The sequence below is a fragment of the Helianthus annuus genome, chromosome 2 (assembly GCF_002127325.2).
Source record: "Helianthus annuus cultivar XRQ/B chromosome 2, HanXRQr2.0-SUNRISE, whole genome shotgun sequence".
NCBI classification, from domain to species: domain Eukaryota; kingdom Viridiplantae; phylum Streptophyta; class Magnoliopsida; order Asterales; family Asteraceae; genus Helianthus; species Helianthus annuus.
Genome location: NC_035434.2, coordinates 149,050,634 through 149,071,064, shown reverse-complemented (window position 1 = coordinate 149,071,064; position 20,431 = coordinate 149,050,634).

The window sequence follows — 20,431 nt, the reverse complement described above, 5'->3', positions numbered from 1 at the left end:
GGTTAATGACCTGCAATTATTTTCCAGACACGAGGCCGTGTCCAGCCGACACGCCCCCGTGTTCATCTTCTGTAAGTTTTCAATACTGGCAGTTCGCCACGGGGCCGTGTCCAGGCTGTCAGTAACATAAATCTTTGCTTTTTAACACCACACCACACATCCAATCAATCTAAAAATTTATTTTTGGGACACATTGAGGACAATGTGTAATTTAAGTGTGGGGGGGAAGCTAACACTTTGAAATTTTGCAAGTCCTAACAACAAGCCTTACACAAAACTCTATTGGAACCGCTAAACACCCAAATTTTTTTTCAAAAATCCTTTCATTTTTACTTGTCTAAAGTTTAAGTTAGGAATCACAAGATCAGTAAGGTTATATTTTTATAAAATTTACAACCGAAAGCGTCGTGATACAAGAACCAACATAAGAAAATTACGAAACGGCATAACAAGTCTAGTTAAAATTTAATTATATATACTTGATCACATTAAAAACCATTCCCACAAAAGTGAGTTTTGAGCCTTTATTGAGCATACAAATTTACATCTTTAGACTAAACGCTCATTTTTCGTTTCTTGTGTGAATAGCCGCTTGGTTCTTTCAACTCTAGAACTTGCCACGACGATTCATTCCCGGTCCTTACCAACGTAAACTCAAGTAAGTAAATGATGGAGGCATTAGGACTAACCATTTTTCTTTCTACACCATTATTTTTCAATTTTTTTACCACCTACCCAAAATCCCCCTAGTTAACCCCTTTGAGCCTAAACCTTTCATTTCATTACCCTAAAACCCTTTTTACCCACCAAAAACCTTGTTATTTTTCACCCCTTATTTTAGTAACAAAGCTCGGTTTTTCGCAAGCTCGTTCTTTTATGTGACTAAAATATATATATATATATATATATATATATGATGAAGTTAAAAACAAACAAAGCTATACAAACAAAAGCTTGTTTGGAGGAATACTTCAAAATAAAAAGTCACTAAAAAAAAAATTTCGAAAACCGACGCTTTTTACGCTTTTCACCCTTTTACTAACCACTAACCCAACCACCCACCTTTTGCCCAAGCCTAACCCTTCACCCAAAAAGTCCTCTTGATATTTACAAATGTGACAACTCGAGTTTCTGATTTTCACTTTCGCACTTGATGCGTGTTGACTTTGACTGTTTAGTTGTTTGTATTGTGAATTGGAAGTTGTACGTGTTGTGTTTTAATGAAACGATTGTCATTTGGCCTATATGTGATTACTTGCTGTGGTAGAAAATAATGTTAGGATTATTATTAAAACACTTAGTCTAGATCGGAACATGTCATACAGTTCGAAGGATTCGAAGGACCACGAAGGATGACCTTCGATTCGAAGACCTCGAAACATATCCTTCGAGCACGAAACATATCCTTCGAGCACGAAACATATCCTTCGATATGTTTCGGCCCAGTCTTTCCAATGGGCTTGGCCCATTACTGTGATACGTATATATGGGAGTGCATGTAAACTGATGGTTATTTTCTAAGAAAAACCCTAGTTCCTTTGTGTGTGTGCGACGGCAAAGCAGACTTAGTCCCTGTTCGAAGGATTTTATTTCCGCAACCCCGATTTCCGGTTAGTGTGTGATGTTGTTTATGATGTATGATTTCATGATTGATCAATGGTCTTGCAATATGTTGTTTATATGTTGTCATGAATCGGATAAGCTAGGTTTAGCAAATATAATTGGATTGAATAGTCATGATTACTAGGATGTTGTTGTTGATCGGTTAGCAAATCGGTCAAACTTGTTTGATTATCAGGTTGATAATCGGCTGAATATGGTAATCGGACATGTTCATGTAATCGACACCTATGTGTAAGTTGGATAGTTTAAATAATCTTGTTATTCAGATTAGGGTTCTTGATAAACATGGGAATTATGCTTGTTTGATCTGGTTGATGTTAACTGATTTGTGATATTGGTGTTAATTGATAATCACAGCAAAACTTGGAAACTTGTAACGTAACTGATATCCATCGAAAGATATCAGTTACTCGAAACATGGTAGTAACCGAAAGATACCGAAAGATACTAGATGTTCGAAACATAGTGTGGACCGAAGGATAGCAATGACCGAATGATAACATTAAGTTCGAAACATAACATTCTGTTCGAAAGATAGCTATGATACCTGTTAGTCGAAAGATCTCTAATGTGTCGAAAGATGACCATGAATTGAATGATAGCTGATGTTCTACTGTGAAATAATACGTGTTGTGTCGATATGCAAACTGACTGTTATGTGAACATTAAATTGCATGCGTATCGTTGTGAACATGAACTGATTTGTTATACGTGCATACGATAGGACGTGAATAAATTACTGGTGAGTGCATAACCTAGCATACCGAGCAAACCAAGGTGAGTTCACACAGCCAAGGCATGGGTTCCCAGGGTGGGAATGGGTTGGATGATTACTTGTGCATACTTTGATACTGTAACGAACGATTAAACTGTTGATGCTTACGAACTACTCAACTGCCTTCGCACCCACCCTGGTCGGTAAAGACTATGGTCGCGAACGAACTGATAAATTGCCTTCGCACACACCCTGGTCGGTAAGGACTATGGTCGCGAACTAACGAACATAATCTTCGCACACATGCCTGTGAGGCCGCGATGGAATTGATACGATACGAAACTTAATTGAACAAACGCACTATTACCCAAACTAAACTATAAACTGTGAACTCGCTCAACTAGTTTGTTGATTATCTGCTGCATGCCTTGCAGGACCTTAGGTACTTATGGAGCTTGCACTGGAGGAGCGGGACGTTGTGGGCAGTGGATTATGAACGCTATGTTTAAACATTTCGAATAATTGAACTTATGGTTTACTTGGGTTATTTACTTATGCTTCCGCTACTGATACTATGTTTGTTTTGAAACATCAATTGTATTGAATGAGGTTTTACGAACTACTTTATTTATGTTATGCTATGTTCAATATGATTGGTGGCTTGATCCTGGTCAGTCACGCTCCCAAGCGGTGATACTCCGCAGGTGGATTTTGGGGGTGTGACAGATTGGTATCAGAGCCATTGGTTATAGAGAACTTGGTTTTAATATGGAAAAAAAAAAACGTTTTTATTAAAACCAGACTATAACCAGAACAGTGCTCTCAACGATCCACAACGACGCTTCGCTCCACGTGCAAGACTCAACTTCCTAGGTAATAAGGTTTATGTTTATTGCCTACATGCTAGAATTTGCTTAGAACTTTGCTCGTAGTATGCTTACATTACTTTGCTCACAACTTGTCATTGCATGAGAATACTTATGTGCTTACACTCTTCTGTCATCGCACTATTCGCGAACCTTTCTCACTTATGTTGCCTTTGATGTGAAGATCAATGGCCGCACGAATTACCATGACTCAAGCCCAGCTAGAGGCTCTCGTTGCTGCGGCAGTTGCAGTTGCCCAAGCAGGTAGTACACCCTGCAGTATAGACACTAGGATCTTTAGATCCTACATTAATTCTCGTACTTAACTTTGCCCTATTCGTACACAATAGGTCAACCCGCTCAGCAACAACCTGGGTGCACATTCAAGAATTTCATGGACTGTCGCCCTAGCTCGTTCAGTGGCACGGAGGGGGCAGTTGGACTCCTCCACTGGTTTGAAAAGCTCGAGTCGGTTTTTGAAATGTGTGAATGCCCTGAGGCTCGCAGGGTGAAGTTCGCCACTGGCACACTTGAAGGGATTGCGCTCACTTGGTGGAACGCACAAGTGCAGATCTTAGGGTTGGCAGCTGCTAACGCCACACCCTGGAATGAATTCAAAGAACTGATCAAGCGGGAATACTGCACTAGAGAAGACATTCACAAGTTGGAGGATGAGTTGTATAATTTGAAAATGGTTGGTTCGGAGATCGAAGCTTACACCAAGAGATCGAATGAGTTGGCTGTGTTATGTCCAACTATGGTGGACCCTCCTTACAAGCGTATCGAGTTGTATCTCAAAGGTTTGGTGCCAGAAATACAGAGCCACGTTACCTCGGCTAACCTCAACAATATCCAGGAAATACAGCGTCTCGCTCACCGCATCACCGATCAGGCAGTGGATCAGAATAAACTGCCGAAGCGTGTCGGCGCTACTGCTACAGCTGTTACTACAGTCACTCCCACTGCTGCTACTTCTGCCACACCCAGCGAGAATAAAAGAAAGTGGGACGGGGATTCCAGCAGGGGATCAGCGTCTGTTCAGTCCCAAACTCAGCAACGTCGCACCAACGATTACCAGAGTCCGAGTCAGCAGTCATCGGGCAGTCAGGGACATAGTGGTTATAAGGGAAATCACCCGTGGTGTAACAGGTGCAACAAACACCACAGTGGAAGATGTCGCAGGAGTCAATGTCAAAGATGCCACAAGATGGGCCATGAGGCCAAAGATTGTAGAAGCGCGCGACCAGTGAATCAGAACCAGCAACTTCCACCGCCAGCTCCACAGAATCAGCAGCAGCAGCCACAGCGTGGAAACCGGGGGTGTTTCCAGTGTGGGGCTGAAGGTCACTACAAACGCGATTGCCCTCAGTTGAACCAGAATCGCAATAACAACAACAACCAGGGCAACGGGAATAACAACAATCAGGGTAATGGTAACAACAACAACGGCAATGAAGCTCGAGGTCGTGCTTTTGTGTTGGGTCGAGGAGATGCAGTGAATGATCCCAATGTGGTTATGGGTAAGTTTCTTCTCGACGATATTTATGTTACTGTTTTATTTGATTCGGGTGCTGATACAAGTTATATGTCACTGAAAATGGGTAAATTATTAAAACGTACACCAACACCCCTAGACACTAAACACGTCGTAGAACTAGCAAATGGTAAAAGTGTAGAAGCTGCTCATGTAGTCAAGGGTTGTAGCATTGTTCTAGCGGGTCAGACTTTCTCGATTGATCTCATACCCATAGTTTTGGGTAGTTTCGACGTCGTCATCGGTATGGATTGGTTATCCCAACATCATGCGGAGATCTTATGCAAAGAAAAAGTTATTCGTATTCCTCGCTCCAGTCAGGAACCTCTCGAAGTACAAGGTGACAAGAGTGGTGCTGTGGTTGGCATCATCTCTTACTTAAAGGCGCAGAAATGTTTACGAAAGGGACATACCGCCATTCTGGCACTTGTCACTGACGCATCAGCAAAGGAAAAGAAGCTGGAGGATATACCAGTTGTGCGTGATTTTCCTCAAGTGTTTCCTGAAGATTTACCTGGTTTACCTCCTCATCGTCAAGTTGAGTTTCAGATTGAATTAGCTCCAGGAGCAGCACCAATAGCCCGCGCACCGTATCGTTTAGCTCCAACCGAACTGGAAGAACTGTCGAAGCAGCTGCAAGAGCTCTTGGAAAAGGGCTTTATTCGTCCAAGCTCTTCGCCTTGGGGAGCTCCAGTGTTATTTGTGAAGAAGAAAGACGGTACGTTCAGAATGTGTATAGACTACCGTGAACTCAACAAGGTGACAGTGAAGAACCGTTATCCTCTTCCGCGCATCGACGACTTATTCGACCAGTTGCAAGGGTCGTGTTACTATTCCAAGATTGATTTAAGGTCAGGGTACCATCAGCTGAGAGTCCGGGATGAGGACGTCTCCAAAACCGCTTTCAGAACTCGCTACGGTCATTACGAGTTTCTTGTCATGCCATTCGGGCTTACAAACGCACCTGCAGTCTTCATGGATCTTATGAACAGGGTGTGCAAACCCTATCTCGACAAGTTTGTTATCGTTTTCATCGACGACATTTTGATTTACTCCAAGAGTCAGGAGGAGCACGAGCAGCACTTACGCCTTATCTTGGAACTTCTTCGAAAGGAGCAACTGTATGCAAAGTTTTCAAAATGCGACTTCTGGCTTCGTGAAGTCCACTTCTTAGGCCATGTGGTGAACAAGGATGGGATTCATGTCGATCCATCCAAGGTTGATTCGATCAGAAACTGGCCAGCACCACGTACACCAACAGAAATACGCCAATTCTTGGGTTTGGCGGGTTACTACAGGCGATTTATTAAAGACTTCTCCAAGATCGCGCAACCACTCACTATGCTTACACAGAAAGGTGTCGTTTACAGATGGGGTAATACTCAAGAGACCGCTTTTCAGTACTTAAAGGATAGGCTTTGCAGCGCACCTATTCTTTCATTGCCAGAGGGCACGGATGACTTCGTGGTTTATTGTGACGCATCAATACAGGGTCTGGGTTGCGTATTGATGCAGCGGGATAAAGTGATAGCCTACGCTTCTCGGCAACTCAAGGTTCATGAACGGAACTACACGACGCACGATTTAGAGCTGGGAGCTGTTGTTTTCGCGCTTAAGATATGGCGACACTACCTGTACGGTACCAGGTGCACGATTTACACCGATCACAGGAGTCTCGAGCATATTCTTAGGCAAAAGGATTTGAATATGCGTCAACGAAGATGGGTTGAACTTCTGAACGACTACGAATGCGCCATCAAGTATCATCCAGGCAAGGCCAATGTTGTGGCTGATGCCCTCAGCCGGAAAGACACTCTACCTAAGCGCGTGCGAGCGCTACAGCTTACCATTCAGTCCAGTCTTCCTGCACAGATACGAGCTGCTCAGTTAGAAGCACTGAAACCCAAAAACGTCAAGGCTGAAGCCTTGCGCGGTTCGAGGCAACAAATGGAACAAAAGGAAGACGGCGCCTACTATGTAACGGGGCGTATTTGGGTCCCACTTTATGGCGGCTTACGCGAACTTGTGATGGATGAAGCGCACAAGTCTCGCTACTCGGTACATCCAGGGTCGGATAAGATGTACCACGATATCAGAACAACTTATTGGTGGCCAAACATGAAAGCTCTTATCGCAACTTACGTCGGCAAGTGTTTAACTTGTGCAAGGGTTAAAATCGAGTACCAGAAACCATCAGGCCTGCTTCAGCAGCCTAAGATACCGCAATGGAAATGGGAAGAAATTTCCATGGATTTTGTTACGGGCTTACCTAGATCCCAGCGTGGGAATGACACTATTTGGGTGATCGTTGATCGGCTCACAAAGTCTGCTCACTTCTTGGCTATCAAAGAAACGGATAAGTTTTCTACCCTAGCAGACATCTACATGAAAGAAGTTGTTTCGAGGCACGGAGTGCCCACTTCTATTATTTCGGATCGCGATGCACGATTCACGTCAGAGCTTTGGCAAGCGATGCACAAATCTTTCGGCTCACGATTAGACATGAGCACCGCATATCATCCTCAGACGGATGGGCAGTCTGAGCGAACTATCCAAACCCTTGAAGACATGCTTCGGGCATGTGTCATTGATTTCGGCAACGGCTGGGAAAAGCATCTCCCTTTGGTGGAGTTTTCGTACAATAACAGTTACCATACCAGCATTCAAGCCGCTCCATTTGAGGCATTGTACGGACGTAAATGCCGGTCACCTCTCTGTTGGGCAGAGGTGGGGGATAGTCAAATTACGGGTCCAGAGATTGTAGTGGACGCCACAGAAAAGATAGCACAGATACGACAACGCATGGCGGCAGCACGCGACCGTCAGAAAGCCTACGCGGACAAGCGTAGAAAACCATTGGAATTTGAGGTCGGGGACCGGGTTTTATTGAAAGTTTCACCCTGGAAGGGTGTGGTACGTTTTGGCAAACGGGGCAAACTAAATCCGCGGTACGTCGGACCATTCGAAATTACAGAAAAGATTGGCAAGGTAGCCTACAAGTTGAACCTACCAGCTGAACTCGGTGCAGTTCACAATGTATTCCACGTGTCGAATCTGAAGAAATGCCTATCAGATGAAAACCTCATCATTCCTTTTAAGGAACTCACTATCGACGAGCGGTTGCAGTTCGTCGAGGAACCAGTTGAAATCACGGACCGGGATGTTAAGGTCCTCAAACACAAGAGAATCCCTCTTGTTCGAGTTCGTTGGAACTCCCAGCGTGGTCCAGAGTATACCTGGGAACGCGAAGACCAGATAAAAGAAAAGTATCCCCAGTTATTCGAAACCAATGCATCCACTTCTGAGGCTGAAGCTACTACTACTGAATTTCGGGACGAAATTCCAAATCAACGGGGGGATGATGTGACACCCCAGGAAAACCAGTGAACAACGTAACTTACCTAGCTTCCTCAGTGAGTGCGTACCAAATTTCGGGACGAAATTTCTTTTAAGTTGGGGATAATGTGACAACTCGAGTTTCTGATTTTCACTTTCGCACTTGATGCGTGTTGACTTTGACTGTTTAGTTGTTTGTATTGTGAATTGGAAGTTGTACGTGTTGTGTTTTAATGAAACGATTGTCATTTGGCCTATATGTGATTACTTGCTGTGGTAGAAAATAATGTTAGGATTATTATTAAAACACTTAGTCTAGATCGGAACATGTCATACAGTTCGAAGGATTCGAAGGACCACGAAGGATGACCTTCGATTCGAAGACCTCGAAACATATCCTTCGAGCACGAAACATATCCTTCGAGCACGAAACATATCCTTCGATATGTTTCGGCCCAGTCTTTCCAATGGGCTTGGCCCATTACTGTGATACGTATATATGGGAGTGCATGTAAACTGATGGTTATTTTCTAAGAAAAACCCTAGTTCCTTTGTGTGTGTGCGACGGCAAAGCAGACTTAGTCCCTGTTCGAAGGATTTTATTTCCGCAACCCCGATTTCCGGTTAGTGTGTGATGTTGTTTATGATGTATGATTTCATGATTGATCAATGGTCTTGCAATATGTTGTTTATATGTTGTCATGAATCGGATAAGCTAGGTTTAGCAAATATAATTGGATTGAATAGTCATGATTACTAGGATGTTGTTGTTGATCGGTTAGCAAATCGGTCAAACTTGTTTGATTATCAGGTTGATAATCGGCTGAATATGGTAATCGGACATGTTCATGTAATCGACACCTATGTGTAAGTTGGATAGTTTAAATAATCTTGTTATTCAGATTAGGGTTCTTGATAAACATGGGAATTATGCTTGTTTGATCTGGTTGATGTTAACTGATTTGTGATATTGGTGTTAATTGATAATCACAGCAAAACTTGGAAACTTGTAACGTAACTGATATCCATCGAAAGATATCAGTTACTCGAAACATGGTAGTAACCGAAAGATACCGAAAGATACTAGATGTTCGAAACATAGTGTGGACCGAAGGATAGCAATGACCGAATGATAACATTAAGTTCGAAACATAACATTCTGTTCGAAAGATAGCTATGATACCTGTTAGTCGAAAGATCTCTAATGTGTCGAAAGATGACCATGAATTGAATGATAGCTGATGTTCTACTGTGAAATAATACGTGTTGTGTCGATATGCAAACTGACTGTTATGTGAACATTAAATTGCATGCGTATCGTTGTGAACATGAACTGATTTGTTATACGTGCATACGATAGGACGTGAATAAATTACTGGTGAGTGCATAACCTAGCATACCGAGCAAACCAAGGTGAGTTCACACAGCCAAGGCATGGGTTCCCAGGGTGGGAATGGGTTGGATGATTACTTGTGCATACTTTGATACTGTAACGAACGATTAAACTGTTGATGCTTACGAACTACTCAACTGCCTTCGCACCCACCCTGGTCGGTAAAGACTATGGTCGCGAACGAACTGATAAATTGCCTTCGCACACACCCTGGTCGGTAAGGACTATGGTCGCGAACTAACGAACATAATCTTCGCACACATGCCTGTGAGGCCGCGATGGAATTGATACGATACGAAACTTAATTGAACAAACGCACTATTACCCAAACTAAACTATAAACTGTGAACTCGCTCAACTAGTTTGTTGATTATCTGCTGCATGCCTTGCAGGACCTTAGGTACTTATGGAGCTTGCACTGGAGGAGCGGGACGTTGTGGGCAGTGGATTATGAACGCTATGTTTAAACATTTCGAATAATTGAACTTATGGTTTACTTGGGTTATTTACTTATGCTTCCGCTACTGATACTATGTTTGTTTTGAAACATCAATTGTATTGAATGAGGTTTTACGAACTACTTTATTTATGTTATGCTATGTTCAATATGATTGGTGGCTTGATCCTGGTCAGTCACGCTCCCAAGCGGTGATACTCCGCAGGTGGATTTTGGGGGTGTGACAACAAAGGTAAAAAGTTAAAAAGGAGGAGGATTGATTGCTTGGCAAGCCTATGGAAGGTGTGAGTTCCATGCCGCTCTCGAGTGATTCACTAAAAATACACCTACGGCCGAGTGTTGAGTGATTTATCCCGTGAGGTATGTGAACTTGTATATAAATAGAATTTTAAAAAAAGGCATGTTATGCCCAAATAAGTAATTTATCCTATGAGACGTTCTCAATAAATCATAACGAATAGAATTGTGAATAAATAAAAATAAAACCTAAAAAGATCTTGGATTCCCGACACTCTATGACAAGCCAAAAACTTTCTCTTCTACCTATTCCATTTGGGAGTGTAAGCCACATTTTAAAGAGTTTTGCTTGAGGACAAGCAAAAATTCAAGTGTGGGGGTATTTGATGTGTGTAAAATGCAACATATAAATCACATCAATTAAGGCATAAAACTAACCCTTTTTAAGTACTAATGTTGGAAAAAGAGTGTTTTTGTCTTCCTTTTGTATTTTCAGGATGAAATGAGCTCAAATTCACAAAAGAAGCAAAAAGACAACTAATTCTAGCATAAATACAAGGAAAGGAATAAAAGAAGACTGCCCGGACCCTCAACGGCATCCTCCAAAGCAAAGAAGAGAAAACAGAAGCCTGAACACGCCCCGTGCTCAGCCAGCACGGGGCCGTGCCCAAGAAGCAGCATAAAAGACAAACTGGTAGAAACTTCCATTGCCCACCACGGGGCCGTGTCCAGTGAGCACGAGGGTGTGGTGAAAGTACAGCAGGCGCATTAATTGTAATTGCGAATTACAATTAATGAGGAGAGAGAGTGTCAGACGGGCACGGGGGCGTGTCCAGCGGACACGGGGCCGTGCCCAGCCTTTTGTTCAGCCTATAAATAGGGGTGCTTGGTTTCATTCCATCTCATCCCTTGGCACACCACCTCTCTCACACTTCATCCACCACCCACTACCACCATAACACCATCATCCACCACCATCATCCATTGTCCATCGTAGAGTGTGTGAGTCGTCTCGGGATCCAAGATTGATCGTAAGAGTTCTTGACAATCAAGGCCATGTTTGCCTAAGTCTCTTACATCACTTGGTGAAGACAAGTGTTTAGTATAATACTTTTTATTTTTAATCTTTTGCACTTTTTATTTGGTTTTGTATTAATGACTTTAATAACTAGTTGCTTATGTTGAAGGTGATCTTTCCTTATCGTTTGTCCGTGGTGTCTTGGCATTATTTTACTGTCTATATAAAATAAAAGATTTTCACCATTCATATCTCCACGGTCTATATGAAGGTATGTTGGCTACCTGGTCGGGGGTTAAGGGAACGGTTTGGTAAGGGTCTTGCCCTTGTTCAGCGTTTAGAGGTCCTGTTGGGACCTGGGTCAAATTTAGTAGGATCTCCTTCAATGCCCATAGGTATTGGATGGCGGGGATCCAAACTCTTTGACCCCCTCATAAGTTAACTACTATTAATACTATAACCCGGCTATTTAGGACTGTATCCCTGCTGACTCAGACTACTTAGTCGAGGGTAACGTCACCGCCAAAACCGGGGCCTACCATAATTTGCATTAATAACTTAATTCATTATCTTCCAATAATCCGACCCTTTAGGATTGTATCCTTGCTGACTCAAACTACTGGGTTGAGGGTAACGTCGCCTTCAAAAGAGGGGCCTACTACAATAACTAAGATAATCTCTTAAACAAGTGCAAAAGTGCGAAAATAATCAAAGGTTATACTAATACACGAGTCGGATCCAAGTGATTCATCTTGTCTATCTGTTTTTATTTTATTTTATTTTTCAGCATTTAGTTAGTTTTTATTTTATTAGTTTAAAAACATTTTTCTCACTTTTTGATTTGATTAGACGTTGAGGATAAACCGGTATTAAAAGCTCTTGTGTCCTTGGACGACCTTGGTATCTTACCAACACTATACTACGCCCACGATGGGTGCACTTGCCCATATGTGTGTTTAGTGTTAGTAAATATCGTGTTTTATAAATTTAAAACTTGGCTAAAGGTGTAAAAAGGGCTTAATTATACATCTAAATTATATATACACCGACACACATCACAAATTCAGACTTAATGTTATTCACAATAACATTAACTCAAAACAAATTCAAACATGCAAGTAATAAAAACGCTTGTACAAATTGAAAATGGTTTAACTTTATATTCAAAAAATTCATACACCTACGCGGTGTACAACGGATTTACATAAAGTTCTAACATTTACAATGAGGAAACAAAAAAGGGCACGCAGGCCAACCTAGCCCTATTTTGTACCACTGGTACCCTGCGCCGTCTTTGCCGTCACCAGCAGCCTCTTCCTCTTCCGACTCCTCAGCATCGGCATATAACATACGCAAACGGTCTACATAGTCTTCCGCGTCCAAGCATTCATCAAGCATCTCAAGAGAAGAGATAGACATGTCATAAAATGATGCAAAGGCCGGATCAAGACGCGCTTCGGTGTCCACGCCATGGAACCCAGACCGTTCATCAGTGTATTTGCCTTGGCCCAAAACGTTCATATGACTGATACACCGGTTGTAACCAGCTTTAAAGCCAGCCTCTCGGGCACGCTGCTTAATCAGGTCTATACCAGTTGCAGTCTTAGGCGCATCCAGGATAGCCCTAAAAATCTGCAACACGCAAGCAATAAGATTATCATGTACAAATCCAAACAAAGCGAAGGCATCAGATACTTACATGCCCAATACCGTGACATCGCATCCACTCAAAGGTGCAGCATGTCGTCAGTCTATCTGTTCACATCCTCCTTCACTCCTCGGCTATAAATACCAACCCAAACCAGGTTTAAGGTATCTCTTCACAACTCTCTCACTACTACTACTATCACACTTTGCTTCCCAAGCAAACTACTGATTCTCACGCCGGAGAGTGGTAACAAGGAGCACCCCCCACCCCATCCTCCTTGTTACTAGTCACGGCTTGTTTCCTTGTGCAGGAGATCAACCGGCGGACGATCCAGCCAGCGATCCTCGAGAGGAAGGGATTAACCCTTCTTGACGAGACAAGTGAGTTAACCCTGCCTGGTTAACCATTGTTTCATCAGAAACCCACTTTCACCTTGTTTATGCATCATTTCCCTTTCATTTCTCATTATTTACATCCACGAATACGATCGACCTCCGTTCCGCAATAAGGGATTCAAGTTCGAGTACTACTCTCTGTGCCATCTATCTTTATCCTTAGTCGAGTTCGCCAAATTTATTTGTGTTCGTGAACCGTTCGCGAACACGCTCATTTCCTTAATGAACGAACACGAACATAAAATCTCATTCGGTAAGTGTTCATGAACCGTTCGTGAACACATTTATTTCCTTAACGAACGAACACGAACAAGACCTTGTTCGTGTTCGTTCGGTTCGTTTACAACCCTACATTTAGATGCTCCTCTTAATGATTTAAAACCTTTGAATGAATAAGAGGTAACCTCAAGTATGAATGGTTAAGAGTTAACATCTGAATGGTAAATCATCACATGTCACATTCTTCTACCTTCTCATTGGTAAAATTCTTAATGGTTCCATTAAGAGGTAGCCTCTTAATGACCATTAAGAGGCTACCAAACAGCCCCTTAGTAAATTAAATATAAAATGTTCAGAAATACATAATACAAATTGATCCTCTTGCTACGGCTTGGAGTATTTAGGCTGCGAGAAATGCAAAGGTTTTCGAGAGGAGATTCATACGGGTTAGGAGAATGATGGAGGCTATAAAAGAAGACGCCTTTGTATGGATTAGTAATCGATCGAAGCTGCCCATGCCCGATTGGGATAATTGGGTGTCGTTTGATGTCTCGAGTGTTGTAATTTTCTGTATTCTGATTGTTTTGTACTATTTTCCCCAGTCCCTTGTTGGGCCCTATATATTTATAAATATAGTGTGTTTGCTTCTAAAAGAAACAAATATTGATCCTTTTCAAGTTTCCACTTTAATCTTCGGTGTCACATTATTTGTTATAGTTGAATATAGACGAGACATTGTCCATCCTATTGACACACTAAACTGCATCATTTTATTAGACACTTCTACGTTCTATATAAAAAGTCTCCGCACAATATATGTTTTTCATATAGTTAACCTATATAATTCAACAAAACGAATAGATAAACGTCTGTTTTTAAAGATTAACCCACTCTTGTCCGTTTTTATATGTATGTTCTTGCAGACCAGAAAACACACATGAAATGACGATTGAGTGGTGTCCTTATGCATCGTGACACCATCCACATCCATCCTTATCATCTCATTATGTTTATTGTAACAGTCATGATTTCCATCGTTGTCCACAAGATATGTTGATACAATTCCAAAAGTCGCGTTACATGTAAATTTAAATTTGGTGGTTTTGAAGAGAGGGAAAAAAAAACTTTTGGTATGATAATTTGAAGTGTGTCGTTGTCATGGCAACTTTTAGGAAGTTATGATTATATACATGAAAATAATTCATTATGGACAAATAATAAACCTACTCCATCACACTAGACAGCACTAAATTGTCTCATATAACAATTATTTAACCTTTAAGATATGTATCTACGTATCATCATGATTTCGTCATCATAAAGTCATTTAAGAATTTTAATTTTAAGTACATTCACATATAAGAACTTTGTATACAGACATCCAAATGGATTTTATGAATAAAGGATTTGCCCTCTTGAGTGTATATATGCTTGATAAAGTTTATGATTCTGAAACCAACACAGTAGTTGACTTAGTGCCATGATATGCTTTATCTTCATAGGTACACTTTTAGTTAACGATTGCTTAGCAGTTGTGAATAGTCAACCATTGTAACCTTGCCAACTATTTATGTCTTGCCATGCTGTACACTATCAGTTTCTTAACTTCTAGTCTATACTAACTAGTAGTCCACTTATACACATACACATACACATATATACACATACACATACATACATATTCACATACACATATATACACACATATACTCATACACATACTCATGCACATACACAATATACACATACGGTAGCGGACTCATAATTTTTTTTTTTTTTTCACGGGAGCGAAAATTTATAGCGGTCAATTGACCCACAAAATATCAAAAAATTTCGGTTGGATTCAAGTCAGGTTAGGTCACAAAGAACACACACTACTGTGTGTTTGCTACGCAGGTTAAGCCATTTTTTTGTGAAACCACAACAGTGAAAGAAATAGAACGCTAGGATTTGAACATAAATGATTCACCTCTTTCATTAACTGAAAGCAAACGATAACTATTAAATTACTTGAAATAAAATGCAACCTAAAACAACTATTTACACACATCAGATTCTACGTAACTTAACAATAAATAAATAATTAATTCAAACAACTTAGACATTATCTTTGTTATCTTTAAAATTTAAACCCCTTTTAAAAATCAAATTAATTGTCTGTGCTCCTGATATTATCCGCTCAATAGTTTTTTTTTTCACGATTTTTTTTGCAGATGTTTTTTCAACCAAAATATATATACGACATTTTAATACAGTTATTCAATTATAATATTAATCAACAAAACTAAATTAAAGTTATGTGACTACAAATGACCCTTGCATTTTGAATCCCAATGGTAGAGATCTCTACCATTGGGATTCAAAAGAAAAAATAAAAATACAACATGCAGCTTCAAAATGCAATCCAACTGATTTCAAAAGAAATATACTTTTCAAAATTTGTTGTTTAGGTTGACTACACATACACATACAAATACACACCGTATTTCCAAATATGTTCTTTTATTTATATTTTGACTAGCTAGCTTGTATTTTTATTTAGTGTCTAGTTAACTTGTATGTAGAGATCTATTTGCTCGATCAAATATATCTAGCTCAACAACGAATGTTTGATAGCTCTAAAATCGCCCAGTTTAATGAAGATCTTTTCTATGCAACAATTTAGTTTCTAGTTAACTTGTAATTGCTCGATCAAATATATCTAGCTCAACAACGAATGTTTGATAGCTCTAAGGGGAGTGGAGGTGGTATCACTTGCATAAATTATATCACTCACAAACATCAAATCAAGTTCCGTCATGTAATCAACCATTTTTCCATCACTCATATCATTTTTAGTGGCAATGGTCATCACTCACAACACCCAACAATAAACCCTCACACCTCCTCACATCCATTTATCACTCACACCTCCATCACTCGTTGATTTTATCATGGACTCAGGGCTATCACTCGTGGACTTTGTAGGTGGCCGTGGAATTTGTGTTTGTTCCACGCGTGGAACATTGCTATCACGGGGGATAACGTAACCGCCCCCACTCCCATAAAATCGCCCAGTTTAATGAAGATCTTTTTCTATGGAACAATAAATTAGTGTAACAACCATGAATTTCAAACCTTGTAGATAACTTTTAATTCTATTTCCAGTGTAGTTGGAACTCCATTTTATCCAATAAAACAAATTTGACATCTTTTATCAATTTCCATCCACACTTATTGAATTTCAGGTACTCGTAGCCATTGAATTTTTATATAATTTCAATAATTCATGCAACAAATAAAATTTTGTAAAGGTGTATTTATTTCAAACAAACTAAACAAACATTCCATTACAAATTTTATAAATAAGTGGGATTTATTAAATAATAAATTATTTAAATAAAATTCTATTTTAAATATGAAAATTTTTATTATTAATGTTTTTAAATCATTAATAATAATTATAAAACTTATATCAATTTTAAACTTATAAAAAGTTTAAAATATAAAGGTTTAGATTTTCAAAGTTTTATTAAAAATAGGATTTTAATTTTATAGAGTTTAGAAGTTATAAATTATAAAATGGTTATTTAAATTAAACCGATTCATTAAGTTTTACATAGTTTTTTTATAAAACTTTGTTAGGATTTGAGTTTCTTTGTAATTTGTGAAATAAGCGAACAATTACATAAACTATTTATAAACTGTAAATGCAAGTAAGATAGAACATAAGCGAACAATTACATAAACTATTTATAAACTGTAAATGCAAGTAAGATAGAACACAAGCTGAGAATCCATTTATCAAAGACCGTTTTATAATGAACTCAAATGGTTACAATTATAGCACAATTGATTTTACATAGATCCCCCTCGGTCGATCACTTACAATTGGTTCGCACAAAAGGAATGAAGTGATACAAGATCTCAAACAAATGATCAGATCTATTTATACTGAGTACAAAACCTATGTTCGTGATCTACTGATATCACCCTGATAGTGAGATCTAACAATGCTAACAGAAAAGATTTTCAGATGTTTGCAAACATCTGAGTAAATCCTAACATCTGATCTAGACTATACTAAACACTGATAAGATAAATACTGTTACATTGAGAAACCATTGTCTAAGTTATCCTCTGTTGCAGTTGTCCAAACATCTGTTTGGCCTAACAGATGTTTGGTCTTCTTCATCAGACCTTTGGCTTGATCAGGGCGTTGGTCTTCAACAGATGCTAGCCTCCAACAGTTGGTACTCTTGAACAACGGTTCAAAGTCTTCATCAGATGTTAGCCATGCTTTTGAGCAAATGTTCTGATTAGGTGTTTAAGATTCACTATCTTGAGAGGAGTCTTTGTATCTTGGTGTTGGGTTTAGTGAAATATTGAGGAACACGTACTTTGTGTTTTTCATTGAAAATGTTTGAACACATTGAAGATGAATTGTGTTGGATTGAGATGAAACTCTTAAATTGCAAAGATCTTCTTCTATATAGTGTTCCACCCATTAATCCACAATCTACCCCAAATGGATAAAGTGTGATATCTGGATTTGATTTTTGGTTTGTGATCAGAACTGCTGAGACATGTAGTCGGAGGGGAGATGTGGTGGTTGCGATGGATGGCAATGACATATGGGGATGGGGTAGGGCTGGTGGCAGGTTGTGGTGATGGGAGTCGGGTGGTGGTGGGGTAGGTGGTGCCAGGATGGTGGCAGGTTATGTATTAAAATATTTTTTTTTTAAATAAATAGGTAAAAAGACTAATTTACCCTTATGTGGGTTCCACTTTGTCAGATTTAACATTGAAAATAGACGAGGTTAAGTGTAAAGGATGGATCGTGCAATGATTTGCAAACATCGAGCACGTTTTTTGTGCTTTTGAAGGCAAATGACACTCTTTTCAATCTGGTGTAAACATAAATGACGGTTTACTCTAACTTTTATAACACGGTCTATTCCGAAGCGTTGTAAAAATGTATACAAATATGAGATTTAATCATAACCTCTCTTTTAAGATTTTAAATAAAATGTTAGCCAATGCGAGGTAGCCCATTTGGTGGAGACACATGCCTCTTAGAGGAGAGGTTTCAAGTTCAAACCTGAGCAATGAGAGAAATTTAAATAATTGGTGTAAAGTTAGATAGAAGTAACTTTTTCCGTTAAAAAATATGAAACGGTTCGTAGGAAACATTCCAGGCAAATTACTAATAACGTTGTTTTTTAATGGTGTTATATCGGAACGCTTTAACTAAAATTTTAAACGGTTTTTAAGTAGTGAAATAACATCTCATGATAACATCCCCAGTGCAATGATCTCGATATTTTAATTGTGCATTCAAAATAATCATGCATTTAAATTTCACTTAGTTACATGCAATAGAATATATCAATATATCTGCATGAGCATTAAAATTAATATTTCAAAAGTAACATCATATCATAGTATTGCATGTGACCCTTAATATTATCACATGTTAACTCAACTCGAGTGAATAACTCAATGGCCATTCTTACGTTTCGAAACTGTTCATCCTATAAGTGGTATATGTTAAGACAACATTCTTAAATCTTACTGTTTATTGTCTAACAGATCATTTGGTAGCATTGTCTGTGTTTGCCATTTGATGACTCAATATAAGTTATTAATTAATTTTTGTCCGTCGACTCAAAAAACATTACAAATTTCACCAACATAATCATGTCCATGATACCACATAAATACAAAAGTCCATTATTCACTGACTTATGTAAAAATCATGACTATATCCTGTCATTTTTACAATGTCGGGTAAAATACAGTTTCAGGCTAACAAATACACATTATGTTCCAAAAGTAATCTTGGTATCATCTTATTTGTCATTGTTGAGTGTTGACTATGGGTGGCTAACAACTAAAACCTTTTATTACAATGGCTACAATGGTATGGACGAAACATTGTCCATAACATAGACGCGTCATACCACATTATTTTATGAACGCGTTAACTTTTTTTTTTTTTTTGGATAACGTCTACTCTGTATTTTTTTTCGTACGATCATCCTAGACAAATCTATAGAACATTTACACTTGTGTTAGTTTAAATAGAGTGACCCACTCGTGCCCATCTTTATATATGTTCTTGCAGACCGGCAAACACACATAGAGCGAAAATAGAGTGGCTGTCATTATGTGCCGCGACATCATCCACGCCCATCTTTATCATCTCATTATGGATGCAGTGACGATCTTGATTTCCATAATTGTTGTGGACAAAATACTTTGATGTGTTTCCAAAAGTCGCAATACAAATAAAGTTAAATTTGGTGATTTTTGAAAAACTTTTGGTGTGACAACCTATATATTTTAAGAGTGTCATTGTCATGGCTACTTTTAGGAAGCCATCATTGTATACATGAAAATAATTCACGACGGACAAATAATAACTTACTCTATCACAATAGACAACACAGTGATGCTATTTAATTCAATACAAACAATACGTTATGGACATGGGTTCCACAAACCCTGTATTCTAGTGATCCAAGTGGTTTTCCATATCATATTCATAGATTTACTATACCGTTTTGTGGTTTATAGAAAAGTTGGTAATGATAGTGTATTGTGCGGGTCTAGTTATTTTTTATTTTTATTGAAGTTATAAACATCAAAGGATCTTTTATAATTTATTATTTTTTTTCCTTCAATTTTTTTTCTTCACGTTTACTTTTCAATATTTGAAATTTTAAATCACTAGTGATGCGTGTGAAGTGTCGTATAGTTTTTAATGTATATTTTAAGCCCTTTAACACTTTTTAGCCAAGTTTTAAATTTATAAAACACAATATTTACTAACACCTAAACACACATATGGGCAAGTGCACCCATCATGAGCGTAGTATAGTGTTGGTAAGATACCGAGGTCATCCAAGGACACAAGAGCTTTTAATACCGGTTTATCCTCAACGTCTAATCAAATCAAAAGTTTAGAAAAAGGTTTTTAAACTAGAAAAATAAAACTAACTAAAATGC